The sequence below is a fragment of the Rhinolophus hipposideros genome (assembly GCF_964194185.1).
Source record: "Rhinolophus hipposideros genome assembly, chromosome: X".
Lineage (NCBI taxonomy): Eukaryota > Metazoa > Chordata > Mammalia > Chiroptera > Rhinolophidae > Rhinolophus > Rhinolophus hipposideros.
In genome coordinates this window covers 9,488,871-9,508,165 of record NC_138046.1, presented here as the reverse complement: position 1 = coordinate 9,508,165, position 19,295 = coordinate 9,488,871, and the positions used below count along the sequence as shown (strand labels likewise).

The window sequence follows — 19,295 nt, the reverse complement described above, 5'->3', positions numbered from 1 at the left end:
GGGCAGGGTCCAGGAAGGAGGAGGTGAACTTTCTTTTCCTCTGAAATCTTAAAAGATGTTGCTTCATGTAAAAGGAACATCTTTCTAAAACCACAAGTTAGATTAAGAAGTGATAACAACTTGGGCTTTATAAAAAAAAAAAGCTTAATTAGTATATAATTCACATACCATACAATTCATTCTTTGAAAGTGTACAATTCACTGTGTTTTAATGTACTCACAAAGATATGGAACCATCACCACAAATTCCAGAACATTTCCATCACCCTCAAAAGAAATCCTGTATCTATTAGTAGTCACTCCACATTCTTCCCCCACCCCCTTCTGTCCCTAGGCAACCACAAATCTACTTTCGTCTCTATGGACTTGTCTGTTATGGACATTTCTTATAAATGGAATCATGCAATATGTGACCTTTTTAGTCCGGCATTTTCCACTTAGCACAAGGATTTCAAGATTCATCCATGTTGTAGCATGGATCAGCACTTCAGGCCTTTTTATGGCTGAATACTATTCCATTGTGTGGATATATCATGTTTTGTTTATCCATTCACCAGTTGAGGGACATTTAGGTTCTTTCCACCTCTTGGCTATTATGAATAGTGCTGCTATGAACATACATGTACACGTTTTTTTGTAGACATGTTTCCAATTCTTTTGTCTATATATTCAGGAGTGGAATTGCTGGATCACATAGCTACTCTACTTTTAACTTGTTTAGGAACTACCAAACTCTTTTCCAGAGTGGCTACACCATTTTACGCTCCCATCAGCAAGACATGAGCGTTCCAATTTCTCCAGATCACTGCGGGCTTTTTCAAGTCAACTTTTAAGAAGTGAAAGTGGTGTTTTAGGGTATTGCTATATTTATGAGCACAAGGCTATAATTGTGTGCTTTGCAGCTCTTGTGTACTGCCAGAACAGCCCTTTGAAATGCACAGAAATATTGAGCAATGTATTATGCATTCCTAAGGACACATATTCTCCAACATACCAAGTCATCAGGGCTCTAGGCTGACGGACTCCTTCAGAGGCTTGTAGTCCAGCCCTCCACCCAAGCTTGACGCCACTCTGCAGATCCTCTCAGTACATGGTTCGCGATTCCCCTACTGCATGCCCTGAACACTAGGGAGCTGCACACACACACAAGGCATGCTTCCTTCCCTCAGAGAGCTCATAGTCTAGAGGGGGAACCACATGCTAGACAAGTACACATACCTCCTGCCAAGGGCAATGGGAACACAAAGGGAGTTATTTACATGTATCTTGTAGGAATGCTGCAGAGAGCCAGTGAAAGGCTCTATGTCAATCACTAAAGTAGATGCCTGGTTCATAGTGGCCACCCAACGGTAGCTGTTATATTTCTGTATAGAACTTTGCATTTTATGCATGAGGAAACTGAGTCTTTAAGGTTAAAGAGTTTTCCCAGAGCCCTATACCTCAGGACTGAGAAGCTGGCCTTTGTTGGGCTCCAAAGCCCTGACTCCACTGACATCTAGACGCCTGGCCTTCTTAACCCTTGACCTGCCTGTCTCCAGCCTGGGCTCTTACCTGCCTTTCCCAGGTCTGGCTCCTGCTGCCTCAGGGCATCCTACTTGACTCATGCCCAGTTTAGCCCTAAGAGTGTTGGTGGCAGATAGTAATTAGTAACCGTCAGCCAGTCCCTTTTAGAGCAGGGCGATATGCTGTGATTAGAGCCCAAAGTGGCCATGGTTGATGACAGTAAGTTGATGTTTCTATTCCTCATGTGATGTTCTCTTGCCTGTGAGCAGCCCCACACTTCTTCCCACTGTCCAGGCTGGAAGTCTGGAGGAGGAAGTGGTTTTAGCCTCCTGGTCTGTATGCAGCCAGCCATCAAGCCATGTGAATCTTCATTGGAGGTGCTTCCTTCCCATTGGTTCCTCTCCATTCCCATATGAACCCCACAACCAGTTTTATTTACAAAATTTGTAAAGAATTTGCCGTGAGAAAAGCACTGTGTCAGGTGCTCCAGTTCTGAGTTACCTGGAATAGGTAACTCTGGCTTCAGGTTGGTGGGGCAGGCAGAGTACTAAGAGCCCAGAACTGGGTGTTCTCTAAATGCCGAGAGCCAAAGACTACCATGGGCTTGGAACAGTCCAGCTCTTAGTCATCGTAATGAGAGATGAACCTTTACCATAGGAGAGTAACTAAGCTCTGAAGCTCACACAGGCTAGTCCTTACTGGCATTGGCGCCTTCCCTGTAGAAATATTTTTATCCCCAGTGTATCAGTCTGCTAGGGCTGTGTAACAAAGTAGCACAGACTGGGTGGCTTGAACAACAGACACTTATTTCCTCACAGTCCTGGAAGGTAGAAGTCTGAGATCAAGGCGTCAGTAGGGCTACAGTCCCTCTGAAGGCAGCATGGAAGGATGTGTTGCGGGTCTTTCTTCTAGTGCTTCGTAGTTCCTTGTCTTTGGCAGCACAACTCCAGTCTTCAAATGGCATCCCCCCTGGGTGCTTGCCTCTGTGGCCAAGTTTACCCTTTTTATAAGGACATCGGTCATACTAAATTAGGGGCCCATGCTACTCCAGTATGATCTCATCTTAACTAATTACATCTTCAATGACCCAAGTTCCAAATACAGTCACATTCTGAAATACTGGAAGTCAGGACTTGAATATATGAGTTGGAGGGGGGAGCTGCAATTCAACCCATAACACCAGTGTACATATTTGAAGATAGATTTGAATGATTTTGCCATCAACTTGACGTCCACCCAACTAGATGGGTCCCATTCCTCTTTAAGTCCATGTGAAACCCAGAGGTATTTTAGCTTTTTCTTTGCTTTGGGGGCTAAATTTCGAGCTTGAAAATGAGGGCTCTAACATTGAATATCTTCTATCCTGACCGGAAATCTGTCCAATAACCCAGAGACTTGGCTGGGACATCATGGCACCTGTCTCCTCATCCTCACTCCATCTAGGGAACACAGAGGAAGAAGCAGTTAGGGTGACGAACACACTCAGATATGTCGGGTACAGCTCAGAAGTAGGCACCCAACTTGACTTCTCCATGCAGCTCACCTTTTAAGCCTTCCAGCCGAAGCCCAGGCTGTCTCTGCACCTTACTGATTTGTCCTCTGACGAATTTGGCAAGAGCCGGGGGACGGGGGACTGAAGGCTTCAGGGGTGTTCCATCAATATCCTCATGCCCGTCTTCCTTCCTTGCCAAGTGCCTTTGATTTGGCTACTCCTTCCTCTCTTATGCTCGGAGTCAGGTAGCAACGAGGTAGAGCTGGCCCCAGCTGGCACTTTTGCGATGGACATTGGAGATCTGAGAGTCCATGGATCTGGGAAGCAAGAGATCAGCTCCTAGATGCCTTGACTAGCACGGGAGGGGTGAGCCAGTGAAGATCCCAGCGGTACGAGATGCCTCCAGAGCCCACGCTGATAGTGCCGAGAAGGTATCACCCAGGTGTCCTCTTCTGGTGTAGATGGTAGGGGCTCTCAGGTGTATGCTTAGAGCCCGAGGAAGAAAGAGAGCCTGCCCACAGGCCTCTGTTCTGATCCGGAGGGATGAGTATGCCCCTCGCTCCCCCCACCTTCCCATGTGTACAGGCCACACAGCCACACAGCAGCACGTCTCCCTAGGGCATTGAGTTACTTGAGGATGGGGCCATTTTCTCTCTGTACTAAAGCCAACGTAGATGTAGGAGGAAATAGAAAGTTGAATTTGCATGGATTTAGGAGGCTGAAATTCAAAGTGTGTGGCAAATGGCTATGGACTTCACCTACATCCTTGAATTGTGCTTGGCTGACAAAAACTTCCAGGCAGTGGTTTATTTTTATGGGGGACATAGGCTTCCTGGACAGGATATGCTCATGGATATGCCAGGGGAAGAGGAGCCTAAGCAGGCCCTGGAGTAGAAAGGTTGTGTGCCCCTGCTATGGACAGAAAGGTCCGCCCAAGGGTTGTTTCCCAGGCCCAGATTCATGGCCAGAGGCTAATGTACTGAGGGTGGGAGACCCCTTCCGGCTTAGACCAAAAAAGGCAGTTTCCAGGTGGGAATCACTTACTGCCATCCCCTACGTTGACTGGGCTCCCAGGCCGTCGGCCCACTTGGTACAGGAGCACCGTGATGTGGTAGTGGGCCAGTAGGCTGCTACTGCACACCAGAGAATCAGGTCTTTGTTCAGGAAGTTTTGGCCACTGCCCCCTCCTGTCCCCTTTACGTTGGCTGCTGGGAGCCACAAAGGGGCAGGGCATGAAATCAGTGGAGTGGAGTCTTTAAAAGCCAAAGTGGCATTTTTTTTTTGGCCTTTTTTCTTTAGGGCTGAATAGGTAGCTTGTTTGATGTTGATAGGTTTTGTGTTGCCAGCTCTGAAATGAGATCTGGGCCTCCATCCCCCATACAGGCTAGAGATGTTGGGCCATTACTGATGGCCTCAGCGGTAAATGAGGTCTTCTTTTCTCCATTTTTATTTGGGTGCATTGTATGTTATGTGCCACTTTTTCCTCATTGGGGTGTCTCTAGCCCCTAATATTTGAGCGAGGTCACAGCTGAGGCCTCGGAATTGACCCTTGAAATACTCAAGGAAGATTTGGGTGAGAATTGTTTTTTAAAGAATAAAAAGGTCTGTACAAACTTCTGTAAATTGCTGGAAAAAAAGAGTGCTACTTGGGACAAGTCCCAGAAGCAACGAAAAAGAAGCAGTGTCCCCGTGGATCTGGACATTGGAATCTTTTTTGAATGGCAGTTAGCTTCTCATTTTGAAATAATTATAGATTAACAGGAACTTGCAAACATGGTACAGAGAGGCCCTTGATGGTTACAACTTATATAAGAGTTGTACAAATATCCAAACCGGGAAATTGATATTGCTACAGGTTTTTGTGTGAATATAAATTTTCATTTCTCTGGGATAAATGTCCTAGAGTGCAATTGCTGGGTCATACAATAGTTGCATGTTTAGTTTTAGAAGAAACTACCAAGCCGTTTTGCAGAGCGACTATATCATTTTCCATTCTCACCAACAATGTATGAGTGATATAGTTTTTCCACATTCTCACCAGCTTATGGTGTTGTCAATATTTTTATTTTTTTCCCCATTCTTGTAGGTATGTACTTGTATCTCATTCTGGTTTTAGTTTGCAATCCTCTAATGGTTAATGATATTGAACATCTTTGTATGTGCTTGTTTGCCATCCATAGAAATTCTTCAAGGGAATGTTCTTTCATGTCTTTTGCCCATTTTCTAATTGGATAGCTTGTTTTCCTACTTTTGAGTTTTGAGATTCTTTGTGTATTCTAAATACTAGTCCTTTATTAGATATAAGGTTTGCAGATATTTTCTCCAGACTGTAGCTTATTTTTCATTCTATTCACAGGGTCATTTACAAAACAGATCTTACTTTTGATAAGGTCTAATTTATCAAAATTTCATTTTTACTGGTCATGCTTTTGGTGTCAAGTCTAAGAATGAACGTTTGGCCCTACTCTACATCCCAAAGAATTTCTCTTACTATTTTCTAAAACTTGTATACTTTTGCATCTTACATTTAACTGTATGGTCTATTTTGAGTTAATTTTTGTGTAAGGCATGAGCTTGAGGTTTAATTTTTTTGCCTATAGATATTCAATTGTGCCAGAACCATGTGTTAGAAGTGCTGTCATTCCTGCACTGAATTGCTTTTGCACTATTGTCAAAAATCAGTTAGGCATATTCCATCCTCCACCCATACTACATACTTTTCCTAAAATCTCTCAAAGATCCACAAACCCCAAACAAGCAGTGGCTGGCCTTGGCATGTCCTATACCTATTGCTAAGTGGCCCCAAGCCCTACACTAGTGGCATCCAGCCTCAGTTCACAGCATAACCACTCTCAGGTGCCTCCAAGGACAGCACAGGCAGTTACCAACTTCAGATCACTTTGTAGCTCCTACCAGGTGGCCCTGGGCCAGACACAGGCAATGGCTGACCTTGACCTGCACCAGAGTCCAACCCAAGAGGCCCCAGAACCAACACCTGGTAGCCGGCTTCAGGCTACACCAGAACACCATCCAATTAGCGCCACAAACAACACGCCCAAAGGGTGGACTCAGCACGTACCAGATCCCCACAAAAGCAAATCCTGCTCTGTGGGGTCAGACCCCACACAACAGTTTGTCTGCTATAGTCTCAGCCAGTCCTCACAGCTAGTTAGGTTAAGGGTCAACCTCACCCACTGAATGTGCCAACATCAGTCAAGGTTCAACTACAACAGGAGAGAACACACAACCCACACAAGGGACACTTCTGGAGCACCCAGTGCAGGTGACCAGGGAGACTGCCACTGAGCCCCACAAGACACCTACTATACAAGGTCTCTCTGCCAAGACTGGGAGACATAACAGCCCTACCTAATACATGGAAACAAACACAGGAAGGCAGGCAGCCAAAATGAAGAGACAAAAAAAAATTGTCCCAAATGAAAGAACAGGACGAAACTCTAAAACAAAAAGTGGAGGCAAGCCATATACCAGATGCAGAGTTCCAAACACTGGTTATAAGGATGCTCAATGAACTTATAAAAGAATAGACTATCTCATCAAAGAGGTAGGAAACATAAAAATGGAGATAGAAAACATAAAAAAGAACCAGTCAGAAATGAAGAATATGAAATTAAGAATACATTAGATGTAATCAACAGCAGATTAAATGAAGCAGAAGATCAAATCAGCGATTTGGAAGATTAGGTAGCAGAAAACACCCAATCAGAATACAAAAAAGAAAAAAGAATCCCCCAAAATGAGGATAGGTTAAGGGGCCTGTAGAACAACGCCAAGTGTACCAACATTTACATCATAGAGGTACCAGAGGAGAAGAGAGAGAGCAAGGAACTGAGAAGCTATTTAAAGAAATAATGACTAAAAACTTTTCTAATCTGGTGAAGGAGATAGACGTATAAGTCCTGGAAGCAGAGAGCGTCCCAAACAAGATGAACCCAAACAGGCCCACACCAAGATACATTATAATTAAAATGGCAAGGGTTAAAGACAAAGAATCCTAAAAGCAGCAAGAGAAAAGCAGTTAGTTACCCACAAAGAAGCCCCCATAAGACTGTCAGCTGATTTCTCAACAGAAACTTTGCAGGCCAGAAGGGATTGGCATGAAATATTCAAAGGGATGAAAAGCAAGGACCTACAACCAAGGTTAGTCTACCCAGCAATGCTATGATTTAGAACAGGAGAGATAAAATAAAAAGCTGAAGGAGTTCATCACCATCAATCCAGTATTACAGGAAACGTTAAAGGGACTTCTTTAAGAAGAAGAAGATTCAAAAATATGAATAAGAAAATATCAGAAAGAAAAAAATTTTCATTGGCAAAGGCAAACACAGAATAAAAGCAGTGGACCAACCAATACTAAAGCGAGTACAAAGATTAAAAGGCAAAAGTAGGAAGACCATGTGTAATTACAGCAGTAAATTTAGGGATACACACAAACACTCATATACAAAAGAAGTTGAAAATAATGACAAAACAAACATGGAGAGGGTGAGTAAATATGGTAGATTTTAGAATGAGTTCGAACTTAAGTTGCCATCAACTTAAAATAGACTGCTATAAACATAGCTTGGTACATATGAAGCACATGGTAACTACAAACCGAAAATCTGCAAGAGATACACAAGAAATAAAATGAAAGGAGTCTAAGCACACCACTACAGAAAGTTATCAACAGATAAGAGAAGAGAGCAAGAGAATAAGAAAGGAACAGAGAACTTCAAAAATAATCAGAAAACAATAAAATGGTAATAATTCCATACCTGTCAATGATTACTTTAAATGTAAATGGATTGAATGCTCCAATCAAAAGACAATTGGATAAAGAAGAGGTGGTACACAAATACAATGGAATATTACTCGTACGTAAACAAGAACAAAACCTTACCATTTGCAACAACATGGATGGACCTAGAGGGTATTATGTTACGCGAAATTAAGTCAGACGAGAAAGACAAATACCATATGATCTCACTTATATGTGGAATCTAAAAAAGCAAAATAAATGAACAACCAAAACAGAAACAAACTCATAGATACAGAGAATAAACTGATGGTTGCCAGATGGGAGGGGATTGAGGGAATGAATGAAAAAGTTGAAGGGATTAAGAACTACAAATTGGTAGTTACAAAACAGTCACAGGATGTAAAGTACAGCCTAGGGAATATAGTCAATAATATAGTAACTGTATAATATCAGATGGGTACTAGACTTACGGATCACTTTGTAAGTTACATAAATGTCTAAGCTCTATGCTGTACACCTGGAACTAATATAATATTGAATGTCAACTGTAATTGAAAATTAATTTTTTTTAATCAGTTGGGCATTTTTGTGTGCGTCTATTTCTGGATTCTCTGTTCCATGCCAGTTATTTATGTGTCTGCCTTTCTGCCAGTGTCACACAATCTTGATAAATGTAGTCATACTATACTAATTCTTGAAACCAGGAAGATGGATTCCTTCCACATTCTTTTTTTTTTTTCAAAATTGTTTCAGCTCTTCTACTTCCTTTGCCTTTCCATATAAATTTTAGAGTAATGTTGACTAGAGCTACAGAAAGTCTTGCTGGGATTTTGATAGGAATTGGTTAAAGCAATATGTCAATTTGGGGAAAATTGACATTTTACTATGTTGAGTCTTCCAATCTACGAACACGGAGTATCCCTTCATTCATTTAGATCTGCTTTAATTTCTTTTATCAGTGTTGTATAGTTTTCAGCATACAAGTTCTGTACATGTTTTGCTTGATTTTCACCTAAGAATTTTTTGTATTAAAGTTTATTGGGATGACATTTGTTGGTAGGAATGCAGATTGGTGCAGCCACTATGGAAGGCAGTGTGGAGATTCCTCAAAAAATTACGAATAGAATTACCAGGTGGCTGGTTAGCTCAATTGGTGAGAGTGTCATGCTGATAGCACCAGGGTTGCCAGTTCGATCCCCACATGGGCCACTGTGGGCTGCACCCTCCTTAAAAAAAATAGAATTATCATATGACCCAACAATCCCACCCCTGGGTGTATCTACCCCCAAAATCTGAAAACATTTATCCATAAAGATATATGTGCACCTAAGAATTTTTTGAGCAATAGTTAAATGGTATTGTATTTTTCATTCCAGGGTCGATGTGTTCATTGCTGGTATAAATGGAATTGATTTTTATGTGTTGATCTTGTATTTGAGACCTTCATGAACTCATTAGTTCTAGGAGTTGTTCTGTAAATGTATTAAGACTTTTCATGAAGACAGTTGTGTCAACTGCAAATAGAAATAGTTTTACTTATTTTTTTCTCTAATATGCATGCTTCTTATTTCATTTTCTTGCCTTACTGGACTAACTAGATCATCCAGTACTGTTTTTGTTTTTGTTGGTTTTTTAATTGAGATATATTTGACATATGACACTGTGTAAATTGAAGGTGTACAGCATATTGATTTGATACGAGCAGACTTCCTTGCTTTGTTTCCAATCTTTGTGGGAACTATTCTGTTTTTATCATTAAATGTGGTGTTAGCTGTAGATTTATTTTAGATATTCTTTATCAAGTTGAGAAAAGGCCCCTCTATTCCTGATTTTCTCCAAGTTTTTATCATGAATGGGTGTTGAATTTTGTGAAGTGCTTTTTCTGTATCAAATGATATGATCATGATTTTAATTAACTGTTTGTTTTGAGATAATTGTAGTTTCATATGCAATTGTAAGAAATAATGCAAATAGATCCCATGTACCCTTTAGCCAGCTTCCCTTAATGATAACATCTTGCAAATATATAGTACAATATCACAACCAGGAAGCTACCATGGCTACAGTCAAGGTACAGAGCATTTCCATCGTCACATGTGTCCCTCATGTTGCCCATTTATGGGCACAACCACTTCCTTTCCACAGACACCCCCTTCCTTAATCCTTGTTAACCACTAATTAGCCTATTTCTATAGTTTTGTCATTCCGAGAATGTTACATAAATGGAATCACACAGTATGTAAGTTTTGGGGATTGGCTTTTCTCACTCAGCATGATTTTCTGCAGATTGATTCATTCAGATCATTGTATATCTCAATAGCTATATCTTTTTATTGCTGAGTAGTATAACACGATATACATGTACCAGTTTGTTTAACCATGCATTCATCGAAGGACATCTGGGTTGTTTCCAGTTTGGGGCTATTATGAATAAAGCTACTATAAACATTCATTTGCAAATGTTGGTATGAACACAAGTCTTCATTCCTCTGGGATACATACCCAGGAGTGCAATTGCTGGGTCATATATTAGTCATGTGTTTAGTTTACTTTAGTTTAGTTTTTTTTTTTTTTTTTTTAAGAAACTGCCAAACTGTTTTTCAGAGTGGCTGAACTATTTTTTATCCTCATGAGCAATGTATGAGTGATCCAGTTTCTCTCACTGTAGCCAGTATTTGGTATTGTCCCTATTGTTTTTTTAATGATTTCTAATTGTGGTTGACATACAATATTATAATCATGTAGTGATTCAACATTTACATACCTTCCAAAGCGATCACCATAAGTCTAGTAACTATCACCATACATAGTTATGATATTATTGACTATATTCCCTGTGCTGTACATTATATCTCTGTACTTATTTTATAACTGGAAGGTTGTGCTTCTGAATCCTTTTCTGTCCATCCCCCACTCCCTCCCCTCTGGAAACCATCAGTTTATTCTCTGTATCTACATGTTTGAAACAAGACACATTAATTACAGAGAGGAGATTTTTCCTTGGAAACAAACTAAGTGATGACTGTAGCAACATTTTTAAAGTACTGAAAGAAAAAAAGCCAAACCTATCATCCTAGCATTCTATATGCAGTGAAAATATCTTTAAAAGAAGTCACTGTTTTTTTATAAAGGGGAAATTTGCATAATAATCCAGTGGCATTTATTACATTTGCAGTGTATTAAACCTTCACCTCTATCTAGTTACTAAACATTTAGATCACCCCCAAATAAAATTCCATACTCATTAAGCAGCTATTCCCCATTCTCCTCACCCCCTCATTCCTGGCAACCACCAATTTGCTTTGTGTCTCTGGATTTACCTATACTGGATATTTCACATAAATGGAATTATCACAGAATATGTGACCTTTTGCGACTGATTTCTTTCACTTAGCACAATGTTGTCAAGGTTCATTGTACTCGGTCATATATTATACTTCACCCCTTTGTATGGCTAAAACTGCCCATAGTATGGGTATACCAAAGTTTGTTTATCCATTTATACATTGTTGGACATTTAGGTTGTTTCCACCTTTTGGTTATCATGAATAATGCTGCTACAAACATTTGTGTAGAAGTATTTGAGTACCTATTTTCAATTCTTTTGGATATATACCTAGGAGTGGAATTATGAGATCAGGTGGTAATTCTACACTTAAGTTTTTGAGGAATCACCAAACTGTTTTCCACAGCAGCTGTAACATTTAACGTTCCCTCCCTCATTTGAGACCTTCCTGGAGGTAATCATGTACCTCCAGCAATGTACAAGCGTTCCAATGTCTCTACATTCTTGACAGCACTTGGTATTTTCCTTGTTTTTATTATGCCATCCCAGTGTGTGAGAAGTGGTATGTCCTGGTTTTGATTTACCTTTCCCTAACGCGTAATGATATTGAGCCTCTTTACACATGCTTGTTGGCCATAAGTATATCTTCTTTGGAGAAATGTCTTCAAGTCCTTTGCCCATTTTTTGTTTTGTTTATCTTCTTATTGTTGAGCTGTAAGAGTTTTTAATACATTTTGGATCCTAGATCCTTATCAGACATGTGATTTGCAAATGTTTTCTCCCATTCTCTAGGTTGTCTTTTCACTTTCTTGATAATGTCCTTTGATACATGAAAGTTTTCAGTTTTGATGAAGTCCATTTTATCTATTTTCTGTTGCTTATGCTTTTGGTGTCATATCTAAAAATCCATTGCCAAATCTAATGCCTTAAAGACTTTCCCTTATGTTTTTCTTCTACATGTTTTAGTTTTAGCTCCTATGTTCAGATCATTGACCCATTTTCAGTTGATTTTTGTAAATGGTAGGTAGTAAGCGTCCAACTTCATTCTTCTGCATGTGACTATCCTTCTGTCCCAGCGCCATATTTAAAGAAATTACTCTTTCCTCCACTGAATCATCTTGACACCCTTTTTGAATATCAATTGTTTGTAGACTTAATGAGTTTACTTTTGGATTTTCAAGTCCATTCCATTGGCTTATATGTCTGTCTTTATGCCAGTACAACCTTGTTTTGATTGCTGTAGCTTTGTACTAAGCTTTTCAATTGGAAATTGTGAATCTTCCAACTTTGTTCTTTTTCAATGTTTTTGGAGGTAATCATGTTTATTCTTTTGCTTGTCAATATGATGGATAATGTGGGTTGACTTTTAAATATTGAACTAGCCTTACATCCCTAGAATATACCCAACTTGATCATTATGTATAATTCTTCTCATACATTGCTAAAACTTTGTTAAGGATTTTTGTGTCTATATACATGAGAAATATTAGTCTATAGTTTTCTTATTTTGTACAGCCTTTGTTTTTGCTGTCAGAATAATACAGTGAGTTGGGAAGTGTTCCTTCCTCTTCTGTTTTCTAAAAAGATTATGTAGGATTGGTGCTAATTCTTCTTTAAACAATCGATATAATTCTCTAATGAAATCATCTGACCTTGGTGTTTTCCTTTTCTGCAACTTTTTTTAGTTATGAATTTAATTTCTTTAATAATTACAAGGGTAGTCAGATTATTTCATATTGGGTGAATTTTGGTAGTTTGAACTTTAAGAATAATTGGTCCATTTCATCTAATTTGCAAATTTATGTGGAGAGTTGTTTGTAGTATTCCCTTATCATCCTTTATATGTCTACATATTCAATAGTAATATATGCCCGTTTTCATTCCAATATTGGTAATTTGTGTCTTTTTTTTTTCTTTGTCAGTCTTTCTAGAGGCTTGTCAGTTTTATTATTTTGTCAGAGATCTTCCTTTTTCCAATTGGGTTTCACTATTTTTTTTTCTGTTTTCAATATAATTTTAATAAATATCCGTTTTTCACATTCTCTTCCTTCTGTTAGCTTTCAATTTCTTTTGCTCTTCTTTTTCTTGAATTTCCTAGGTGTAAACTTATAGTATTAATTTTCGACTTTTCCTCATTTCCATTGGAAGCAGTCAGTGCTATAAATTTCCCTCTCAGCATACCTTTTAGGTATGTTCCACAAGTTTTGATATATTGCATTTTCATTTAGTTCAGTGTTTTTTTTATTTTTTCAATTATCGTTGACATACATTTTATTAATTTCAGGTGTACAATGTAATGATTACACATTTGTATACTTTACAAAGTGATCATCCCAATAGGTCTATTCTTGTATTTTTTAAAAATTTCTCTTGAGAATTCCTCACTGGCTCATGATTTTTTTTTTTTTAAGTGTGTTTAGTTTTCAAGTGTTTGGAGATTTTCCTGTTATTCTTTCTTAATTTGATTCCATTATAGTCAGAGAAAACACCATGTATCATTTCAATTCTTTTAAAATGTGGGTTGTTTTGTACTTGTAGTCTAGAATGTCTGTCTTGGTATATATTCCTTGGGTGCTTGAAAATAATGTATTTTGTTACTGTTTATTTGGTGGTGTGTTCTATAAATCTCAATCAGACTTTGTTAGGTGATGGTATTGTTGAGTTCTTTTATATCCTGCTAAGTTTTTGTTTAATTGTTCTATCAATTGGTGAGAGAGGATGTTCCCAAAAAAGGGAACGGAAGTTTTCTATTTATCCTTTCAGTTCTTTTTTTTTTTTTTTTGCTTCATATATCATCTGGCTCTGTTGTGTGGTGCATACGCATTTAGGATTCCTATGTCTTCTTGGTGTATTGATCCTTTTGTCATTATGTAATGCCCTTCTCTGTCCCTAGTAACTTTCTTTGTTCTGAAGTTTATTTTATCTGCTATTACTAGAACCACTGCTGCTACGTGTTGTTTTTTTAATTAACATTTGCATGATAAATCTTTTTCCATCCTTTTACTTTCAACCTGCCCATATCATTATATTTGAGATGAGCATTTTGAAGACAGTATATAGTTGGATCATGTTTTATTATCCACTTTGCCAGTCTCTGTGTTTTTATTGGTGTATTTAGATGATTTCCACTTAATGTATTTACTGATAAGTTAGTACTTAATTCCGCCAATTTATTTTTATTTTCTGTTTGTTCTCTGTTTTTGTTTTTCTTTTTCCTGCCCTCCTGTGGATTACATGAATATTTTTCAGAATTCTATTTGATGATTCTTGTATAGCTTTTTTTGTGTGTATCTTTTAGTATAGCATTCTTAGTGGTTTCTCTAGGTATTACATCATATATACATAGCTTATAACAGTCTACTGGTGTTAATATGATACCATTTCCAGTGAAATATAGAAACCTTTCCTATCTTTCCACCCCTTTACCCTCCTCTGTTTATAATGTAATTATGTCACATATTTTCCATATACATTTAGAACAACAGCATGCAATGTTACAATTGGTACTTCAAGTATCAGAGATAATTTAGAAATCATGAAAAAAGAAGGAAAGTCTATTATATTTACACACACACACACATATGTATATATTTCTTTCCATTATTCTTTCTTCCTTTGTGATGCCTAAAATTCTTTTATAATTTGCTTTCTGTTTAGAGAACTTCTTTTAGCCATTCTTTTAGGAGAGGTCTGTTGTTGAACAATTCTCTTAGTTTTCCTTCATCTGAGCATATCTTGATTCCCCTTCCATACCTGAAGCCTATTTTCACTGAGTATAGGATTCTGGGTTGACAGTTCTGGTACTTCAGCACTTAATTAGATCTTCTGTTTTAGCTGACTTCCTATGACCAATGGTCCAGCCCGGAATGGGGGCACCATCTCATTTCTGCCATGTGTATCTAGAAGTCCAGGCTCCCTACTTAGCCTTCATTGACACCAGGGAGGTTTGAGCTCCTCATTACTGCTGAACAGTACTGATAGTTACAGCTCCTCACTAGTCTTCCACTGATGTCACCCTGGCTGGGATAGGTAGGAGTGCCTAATTCCTCCCATGTGATCTCACTAACATTGGCAGGGATGGGATGTGGACTCATGACCTGACTCTTTGTTAGGCCTACTCTGACACCACCCTAGTGGGGAGAGGGAGAGATGAATCATTACTGTCAGATGGGGGTGGAGTCTAGGCCCCTCAGCCTTTGCTGCTGGGACTGGAGGGGGGTAACCACACTTTCTTCTGTGGTGCTTAGCTGAATTAGAGCACTTCTTGTAAAAAAAAAAAAGTCTTCTGTCTTGGTAGGCTGCCACTTTCCTGGTTCTGGGTCTAAAGAGAGCAGGCTTTTATTGGGGACTTTTTGTCCGAGTCCATTGGCATTTGGGGTTGCAGCCTTCTTCAGGTTCACATCTGGGATGTATGAGGCAAAAAGAAAACTCAGGGAACTCACCACTAGGTCATTCTTCAGATCCTAAGGACCCTATGCAGTCTACTCTTTTCTCCCCGCCTTTGAGGGTCTTCTCTTTTTTAAAATGATTATTTTATTTTTTAAATTACAGATGACATACAATATTATATTAGCTTCAGGTGTACAACATAGTGATTACACATTTATATAACTTACAAAGTGATCACCCTGATAAATCTATCAGGATCTATCTGCACCATGCACAGTTATTACAATATTATGCATTATATTCTGCATGCTGTACTTTACATCCCCATGACTATTTTGTAACTACCAGTTTGTACTTCTTAATCCCTTCTCCCTTTTCACCCATCTCCCCAGCCCCCTTCCCATTGAGCAACCATCAGAATGTTCTCTGTATCTATGAGTTTGTTTCTCTTTTATTTGTTCATTTATTTTATTGTTTAGATTCCACATATAAGTGAAATCATATGGCATTTGTCTTTGTCTGACTTACTCCACTCAGCACAATACCCTCTAGGTCCATCCATGTTGTTTCAGATGGCAAGGTTTTATTCTTTTTTGTGGCTGAATAATATTCTATTGTACGTATGTACCACTTCTTTGTTATCCATTCACCTATTGATGGACACTTATGTTCCTTCCGTATCTTGGCTATTGTAAATAATGCTGCAATGAACTTATGGATATATATGTATTTTCAAGTTAGTGTTTTGGGTTTCTTCACATAAATACCTAGAAGTGGAAGTTCTGGGTCCTTCTTTATCTCTTGTTATAGGCTTTGTTTTAAAGTCTGTTTTGTTTTGTCAAGTATAAATATTGCTACCCTACCTTTTTTTGTTTCTATTTTCATGAAATGTCTTTTTCCATCCCTTTACTTTGTGTGTGTGTGTGTGTGTGTGTGTGTGTTTCTATCTGAAATGAGTCTCTTGTAGGAAGCAACTGTAAGGATCTTGTTTTCTTATCCATTCAGCCACCCTATGTCTTTTGATTGGAGCTTTAAACCATTTACATTTAATTTAATTGTTGATAAACATATAGTTATTGCCAATTTATTATTCATATTTTTGGTATTTTTCTTCTTCTCCTCCTTTTTCTTCTTCTAGAAGTGCCTTTCACATTTCTTATAATACTGGTTTGTTGGTGATGAACTCTTTCACCATTTTCTTTTCTGGGAAGCTCCTATCTGTCCTTCAATTCTAAATGATAGCCTTGCTAGGTAGAGTAATCTTGGTTGTAAATCCTTGCTTTTCATCACTTTGAATATTTTGTGCCAATCCCTTCTGATCTGCAAAGTTTCTGTTGAGAAATCAGCTGCCAGTCTTATGGGGGCTCCCTTGTAGGTAACTGCTTTTCTCTTGCTGCTTTTAAGATTCTTTCTTTGTCCTTAACCTTTGGCATTTTAATTATGATGTTGTCTTGGTGTGGGCCACTTTGAGTTCACCTTGTTTGGGACTCTCTGTGCTTCCTGGGCTTGTATGTCTGTTTCCTTTGCCAGGTTAGGGAAGTTATCCAACATTATTTCTTCAAATAGATTTTCAATTCCTTGGTCTCTCTCCTCTGGTACCCCAGTGATGTGAATGTTTGTATGCTTGATGTTTTACAAGAGGCCCCTTCAGCTATCCTCATTTGTTTTTTTGGATTCTGTTTTCTTTTTGCTATTCTGATTGGGTATTTTCTGCTACCCCGTGTTCCAAATCTTTGATTCAGGCCTCTGCTTCATCTAATCTACGGTTGATTCTCTCTAATGTACTCTTCATTCAGTTATTGTATTCTTCATTTCTGATTGGTTCTTTTTCATGTTTTCTATCTCTATTTTTATGTTTCCTATCACTTTCTTGAAGTTCTCCCTGACATCACTGAGCATCCTTATAACCAGTGTTTTGAACTCTGCATCTGGTAGATTGCTTGCCTCCATTTTGTTTAGTTCTTTTTCTGGAGTTTTGTTCTGTTCTTTCATTTGGGACATGTTTGTCTCCTCATTTTGGCTGCCTCCCTGTGTTTGTTTCTATGTTTTAGGTAGAGCATCTACATCTCTTGGGCTTGGTAGAGTGGCTTTATGTAGTAGGAGTCTTGTGGAGCCCAGGGGCACACTCTCCCTGGTCACCTTTGCTCAGTGCTCCAGGAGTGTCCCTTTTGTGGGTTGTGTTTGCTCTCCTGTTGTAGTTGAGCCTTGGTGGCTGTTTGTATGGCAATAGGAGGTATTGGCCCTCAGGCTGATTGTTTGTGAGGATTGGCCGTGACTACAGTGGACAAGTTTTTGTGCAGGGGCTGACCCTGTGGAGCAGGATTCACTTTAGCAGGGCTCTGGTGCCTGCCAAGCTTGCCCTTTGGGTGAGTCATTTGTGGAGGTGGTTAGGTGGTGCTCTGGTTTGGTGTGAAGCTGGCCATTGGGTGTTTTGGTTCTGAGGCCTCTTGGGAGGGCCTCTGGTGCAGGCCAACATCAGTTGCTGCCTGTGTCCTGCCCAGCAATATTGTATGAGCTACAATGTTATCTGTAGATGGTTGCCGTTTGTACTGGGTTGGAGGTCCCTGGGAGAGGCTAAGCTTGAACAGATGTCAGCTGCCACTAGTGCTGCACATGGGGCTTGGCAAAGAAAAGCAAGAGGTATGGGGCACACTGAGGCCAGATGCTGCTTGTTTGGGGTTTGTGAACCTTTGAGAGATTTTAGGAATGTCCACAGCATGAGTCAAGACAGGCTGTTTGTATGGAAAAGCCACTGGAAGTGGCTTGGATGGTTCCAAAAGTTGGGTGTGGCAGAAGTCTCAGGGAATCACCAGAACAGAGCAAAGTATGGTGTAGGTAGATTGATGGAGACTCAGATATGGTGGCTGTCTGTGTGTGCAGACCTGGGGGGAGGGCACAACAGAGGAACAGTAGCTTCTGCCAATGCTTCTGTCTGGGAGAAAGCTGCCCTTCCAGCCCTCACTCTGAAGCCAGACAATTCAGTTCTTCCCCCTATGTCCCTTTCAAGCTACTGCCCCAGCACTGGAGCTCAGAGCAAATGAGTCTGTCAGCTAGTACACACATGTGTAGGCCTTTTCAGAGGAATAGCTGGGATTCCAGCCGCCCTCTGTCTCACTCAGCCACAGTCTATACTGGTTTTAATAGCCAGAATTTATGGGGACGTGTCTTCTCAGCACTGGAATCCTGGGCTGGAGAGTCTGATGTGCGGCTGGGACCCTTTAGGGGCTACCTCTACAGCTGAAATATCCTTCCAGATTTTAAACCACCACACGTGGATCTGGGACCAGCCTGTTTCGCATCTCCCTCCCTTCTGCCAATCTCGAGGTGACTTCTGTATATCCTTAGTTATAGGACTTCTCTTCAGCTAGACTTCAGGCAATTCTCCATGGTGGTGGTTCTGTAGTTTAGTTGTAATTTTGATGTGATCTGGGAGCATTTATCTACTCCATCACCTCGAGTAGAAGCCCAGGGTGTTCTTATGTTTGTTTTATATATAATGTCTAGAGGTTTTAGTTGTACTCAGTAGGAAAATGGAAAAAGTAATTCTCCATTATTCCAGAGGCAGAAGTCTGGACATTGAAATGTTAGAGCCTGATTCTATACTGCCAAGGAGAGTTGTGGGAAGGATAGTTTTCCTCATATATGAATGCCTCAGTAGAGTTCTTATTTCATGTCTGCGTCATGAAATACAATGAAATGAAAGAAAGCAAAACTCAGGTTTACCTGAGTTTGCACATGTCTGCTCATCTGTCATGGAGGGCACACATTGGGGTAGCCGTGATCACATCCTTCTCGGTTAGGTTTTTATAAACCAGTGAGTGCACGGGGGTTGCATGAGCCCCTTCCAACATTCATTGCTTCCT

The 19,295-nt window shown here is 39.6% G+C and overlaps 1 protein-coding gene across 4 annotated transcripts in view; it reads left to right on the top strand.

The window, feature by feature from the left end:
- MAMLD1 (mastermind like domain containing 1) overlaps positions 1-19,295 on the top strand; it is a 123,426-nt gene that overhangs the window by 43,535 nt on the left and 60,596 nt on the right. The gene's annotated exons all lie outside the window — the stretch shown is intronic.